Source organism: Catharus ustulatus, chromosome 2 (assembly GCF_009819885.2).
Source record: "Catharus ustulatus isolate bCatUst1 chromosome 2, bCatUst1.pri.v2, whole genome shotgun sequence".
Classification (NCBI taxonomy): domain Eukaryota; kingdom Metazoa; phylum Chordata; class Aves; order Passeriformes; family Turdidae; genus Catharus; species Catharus ustulatus.
The window spans coordinates 82,237,181-82,243,508 of record NC_046222.1 but is presented as its reverse complement, the minus strand read 5'-3'; positions in this window follow the sequence as shown (position 1 = coordinate 82,243,508).

The window sequence follows — 6,328 nt, the reverse complement described above, 5'->3', positions numbered from 1 at the left end:
AGCAGCTCTAAAGAGCAGGACAGGCAAATGATCAGATCATGGCACTGAAATAACATTTGCAAAAGTGTTGTAGTTCTCAGAGACCTGAAAAGCCACAAACATCCCTGGAGTCTCCAAGGGGACACATCAATGATGGAGAGACAGATGGTCCATCTTCTCCTACCAGTTTGCTAAATAAAAAGAGGGTGATAGGAATAACAGATAATCCTGATGATACCCAGTTTAAGACACAGTACTACCCCATCCCTCACCATGTGGAGGATCAATCCTTTGTTACTCTAGGCAGTTTGTCACCACTTGCTTGGTCTTCCAGGGGTCAGCAAAGGCTTCCTACCCTTGCCGTGAAGGCTAGAGACGAGCAACTACCATAGCCCTAGATGATGAAATGTTTTCAAAGTATCTGTTGATGCTGTTCACCTTTTCTATCTTGCAAAACATAAACTGTAACCCTTCTTCAAATTCCTCCTAACTTCCTAGTCGGGCACTAGCTCCAAGCAATTTTAGTTCCTTTCTATGAAAAAGGAGCAATGCAGCCCTGTCGGTGGGAACTTCCCATGTTTTACACCAAAGTCATTACCCTGCTGTGCTTCGATGCAGCTCTATCTGAATGTAGACATTAATATCCCTGATCTGACTGAATCCTGTGTAGTCTATCACAGGAATACATATCTGAGCTCTGGGTAGCATTGCCATATGCAGCGTGGGGAACCTTCCATATGGTTTCTGAAAAGTGGTTACAGCACACGTGCACCAGGCACTTTTCAAAGTAAAACAGATCTGTTCATTTTTATTTTCAAAATACCAAAGCAGTAAAATCATGTAATTGAGTAATCACTTGCCAAATTTCCTTTTTTTAATCTAATCTATTTTGAGTTACATCAGAGCCAAAATGCAAATTAAACTGGTAAGGTTCCAAGGTTTTTTTTCCCCCTTCCCTTTTAGAAAACACAATTTAAGGTAATCATAAGTAAAGAAATTTTAAAACCCCATTTGTTTTGTATGCTGTAAACTTTGGAAAACATGTTTCAGCCTGAAGTAAATTTTCATAGGTAATAGGTTACATAGAAGTCTTATGTAAATTTTGATCTCTTCTTAACAACTCCAATGTTCATTTTATAAAATTTGATTTGAAAATAATGCCATTGTTTTATCAGAGGCTGGAAGGGTGAGAAACTAAGCAAAAAAAAGTATACACTAACAAGGTGCACATACACTCTTTCAGCTGTGGCTACTGTATCAAAGGAGAGATTCCTGAGATACCTTGTTTTCAGATCCATTAATTCACTTTTTGGAGGGGGTTGTTGCAGGAGCATTAGAAGCCAAACTTGCTCACCAGGCTGGACAAACTCAGGAGCACTTGACCACAGGGTGAGGCAGATCCCGACCATCCCACCAGAGCCTCCTGAAGTCACGCATCTCAGCAGATTAACCGGCTGAGATAAAGGCAGCCTTCCAGAGTACCCACTGCTGGAAACCTTTGCTCTTTGGGTTGCAGATGTTCGGATTAAATCTCTCCTTACCCACAGGCAGACCTTGTGAAAAGCCACGTGATGTCCTCGGTTGCCTTCTACCTCAGCCTTACCATCTGTTGAAAAAAATGGCACCCACTCCAGTCGCGTCTGCTTTCATGGTTTTTCTCTCCTCAAAAATACTTCCTTAAAATGGGGGTTGCTTGTGATGCCTCCCAGCTCGTTTTCAAGGCTGCAAAGGCACCACTTTAATTCAAGTAAAAATACTTTAAAGCAGCTGAACAGTTTGCCCTTTGCTGAAATACCCATGCCTCTAATGACACACTCCTGTTGTAAGACAGCTGTTGAGGGCAGGGACAGTCCAACCCTCAGCATGCAAAATGCAGAAGACAGAGAAGAGAGATGGAGGAATTACAAGGCTGACAGCTTATAAAAGACTGTCCAACCTTGAAGCTGGCTTTCTAAAGGGCCTCTCTTCGGTGTGCCTTTCCTACCCCATCCCCAGCAGTGCCACCAGCACTCCACAAAGTTTGAGGAATTTGGTTTGCTGAGCTAAAACCGCTGAGAACTAAACTGTTTTTTCTTTGGCTGCTGCTAAAGGCTGAATTTTTTACCAGTTTAACTCCTCGACTCCTCAAACTGTGAGGTGACAGCCAGTGTCAGTTCAAGGGAAGTGACAGCAGTGTGTAGCCAGGGGAACAGGGACACTATTTTTAACAGCTAACAGCCCAAATTAGCTGCAATGTCAAACCACACCCTCAGGTCTCTGATGGCTATGGAGACTAGAAAGATGGCACAGCGGGCAAAGGAGAGACAGGAAAAGCGCAAAATCAAAACAGGTCAGGGATAAAGAGTACACATACTACATGCAAAGCAGGGGCTGGACTGCGAGTGTTGATCGTGGGAACAGATGGAGAGATAGAGAGAGAAATGACACCCCATTACACTCAAAATCATATGTATGAGAGAGGGGGAGAAGGGAGGGCAGAGAGAGAGCACAGTGGGAGAGAGAATTCATAAGGCAGGAAATAGATTTGCAGAAAATAGTGGTTTACGGAAAACTGGAATCAGAACTTAGCGTTCACTGGAAAACCACAGCCTGGTCAGATGAGTGCAGTTAGAAAAGAAGGACCCTTTGAAAACCCAGTTAAGAGTTTCTCTTTTAATTTTTGACATTCACAAGGAGAACCTGCTCTTTGTACGCTGCACAGTCACACAGAGTTAAAAGGTACAGCCTAACATCAGCATTGGCCAGCCCCATAAACATTTATTCTATCAATTAGAGGCAGAACATTGCACAGAATAAACTAAAGCCAAATCAAATAAAGCATTCTTCCAGTTCTGTAGAGGATCGAGATGCAAACAAAAAGATTCTGATACTTCCATGGCTTTCCACTGGCACAGGAACCATAAAGAAATATTCATTTAGATCTGGCTATAAACGTTTATCTTGTGTGGGAGGTCTTAGTATTGTAATATGTATTAGAAACTTGGTAGTTTTCCAATCAAGTCTTTCCACTTCCATTTACATATATTTAATTGTAAATATTCATTTTCCTACCTGAAGCACTTTAAATAAATATACAATAAACACAGTCTACATGGAAGAGGAGTGAATAGCTGAGGAGACTTGTGATGAGCCCCAAAACTGCGCCAGCCTCCACACCACTGGTCAGGAACAATGCAGGATGATCCCGCTTGAGAGCTTGTGGGGGGTCTTGTAGATTGAGTTGGTGATCTCACCCTTTTGTCTACTGCACCGAGATCCTCCCTCCCAACCAACAAATCACAGCTGACACAAACTGGCATCTGTGCCAGCAGAAAAGGTGATGGCCGGCCAGGTGAAGCCCTCTTGCACAGAGAAGTATATTTCTTCAGAGTACAACCAACTTCAGTGTGCAGTCTTGCCAATACACACTCCTGTTTTGCAAGCATTGAAACACACAGGTAATAGACTGCGCAGACACAGCAACCCCGACTTTATTTAAAACAGAACTGCATAATGCACAGAAACGCCCAGGTGATATGTTCCCCTCTGACCTCCGCAGTACTGCTCACCTTGGTGAGCAGGGGCAGAGCAGGGGGACCCTGTTTCAGCCCCAGGCAGCAGTGAGGTGTCAGGGAGCCTGGAACTGCCGCAGCTCTCCCTGAAAATTCCCCACCTGTGTGGCAGCTTTGGGCAGGCACAAACCCACACCTCACACACACTGGAGGAGTGCTTCTGTCCACTGCAGTCACCTAACGCGGACCTGATGTACGCAAAAGCCCCAGTTTATGACAGAAAACTAAATTAAAAAAATTTTTTTTTTCGGTGACAGCATGTTTTACAAGTCTAGTTTTCAAGATGGGATGCATGGATTGAAGACAATGGGAAGAAGGTTGGAAGTTTTTTTTTCCAAGATGAAATTATGAAATCAAATTGATAGAATGGGCAACAGTGTGGATGAGCATGAAAAAAGCAAGGTCCCATCAGCTGCTCTCCCAGGAGATACAAATTAGAAAGAAGAGAGAGACTTTTACATACTTGAACCACTCCTCAGGCATGAGCAGAGGCAGAAAGTTTCAACACAGAGTACGGGTTAAGTATGAAGCTTTGTCCATTAGTAACAGATGAATACTTCCCCTCTCCCCAAGAGATCTTGCACCAGATTAACTGAATATTACTGCAGTCATAGCGATGTACTGGTAAAGTGTGCATTAATTATTTAATAACACCAAACTGGTGAGCTATCTGCTAAGAGACCTGGGCATCTACTAAGAGGCCCTTTGTACCACTTACCATGAGAAAGTGTTACTTCATTGCTAGTTACATTAGTAGTAATATTAAAATCTATTTTCAAGTAACTGGATCCAATGCCAAACTAAGAAACTAACGTTACCTGTTGGAGCAATGGGGAATGTGGGTAGCGGGGCATGGGGCAATGTGGGAAAGATGCAACACACAACACCTTACACATTTCATGCTTACACTAATGAACTATGATTTGTTGTGGGGTATATTTATAAAATTAAAATAAAGAAAATGGTATTGTAATACTGACCAAGTCAAGTCAGAAGAACTACAGGAAGTAAGACAGTACTTCTGGAGAATAAAACAAATGGAGTGCCTCTTCTGAAAGTCACATAGAGGTTTTTTTGCATAGATTAAAACTTTTATCATGACGGATCATAAACTGTAAAGTAGTACTTCTGTCTATCAGAAAATTAAATTTTATGTATGAATTTGAAGTCTTATACATGAGGACAGATAGAACTCTTTTACCACATTATTGGAGACTTATCAAAAACAGGATGCTTTTTTCCTGAGAAGATGAAAAGTACAGAGATAAGCAGGGAAATAAAGACTGAAGTTTTAACCAATAATATTTTTGTGTGGTTATCAGAGGAATGTAATAATTAATCTTTTAATCATTCTGAAGATTGTGTGAAATCATAATATCTCATCTTTTCCAGCCTCAACCTGCCATTCTTGATCTGAATTACAAACAATAAGAAAGGAGATGATTTAATGAGCAACTTTGTCATGTTGCCATTTTGCCTTAGTCAAAGGCAAATATCTAGTTTTGCCTCTAAACTAAAATGGAACAGACTTATGTTTCAACTATGCTCACAACTGAGGCAAAGATAAATGGAAAAGTTAGGGCTATTTTAAAGTTAGAACCAGTGTCTTCACATTTGCACAGAGACATAATCAAATACACACTGTTAAGAAGAAGCAAACACTGATTCACTGGAAAATAAAATCCATTTTGTGAAGAAACACACATGTATGAAGTCTAAACTAAGCTAAATACAAAAAGAAAAATTTCACTCACAATGGCAATAGGTATATTCTTATTATAAAAGAAAAATGTGTCAGCATGATTTAATCATACTCTATAAATAGGCACTTCAATAAAGTATATATTTACACTGGCTTTCTGAATGCTAGGGCATCACAAAGTAGAATGGCTTTATTACAATGGATGGAAGATGGCAACTACTTAGAACCCAGTGCCAACATGGATTATAACAAATCCAGTGAGTATTTTGTTTTTCAATTATTCATAGAAAATTTAATCCTGATTAAGTATCCTTGGGCAGGAATTCATGGGTAGTTGATGACTGAAACCAACATTTATTTGAAATGCTTCTGTTAATTTAATCTGTGTATATGGCTTAATTATGATTGAATCCTCAATGTAACAGAAATGAATTATATCAGGATTAAAATTCTAGTACCACATCACCCATTCCATTTTCTTTACCTTTTTTTTTTCTCTGCTTTAAAAGATGCAAGGCTGCTGTTTTAATTACCTTTATGTTGCTATGTATTCTAAGCCTCAAAAACTGTTTAGACCTTGATTACTGGATGAAATTTTTAGTTACATTAACTTTTTTTTTAAAAAAAGGATGATATAAACCCTATTTACATTTCCATTAGAATTTTAACCAGTATGAACATTAGATGCAAAAGGCTTTTCTTTTAAGCCCATGATAAAGGAAAGTTTCTTGCAGTCAGTTGTGAACATTTTACATGTGTTTTCTAGATTTTTCTCTCTCTTTCCTCATCTTTTACACTGATACACAAAATACATTTTCTCTAAAGCATGAAAATAAAAAATTCCTTGTACTCATTGTTATGCATCACACCAATTTCACAACTGGCCTATTTTAAACTTGTTTGAGCATGTAGATATTTTAAGAACTGCACTTTATAAGACCTTTAAACCTAGTATTGACACAAAGGAAGGGCATTTTTGGTATCTGTGGAAGGGAGAGAAAAGATTCATTGTACTCATATGTGATACAGCTCAGCATCACTTGTAAAACAGGGTCTGTAAAACTCTTCAAATCAGGGATTTTTACACTCCACAGTA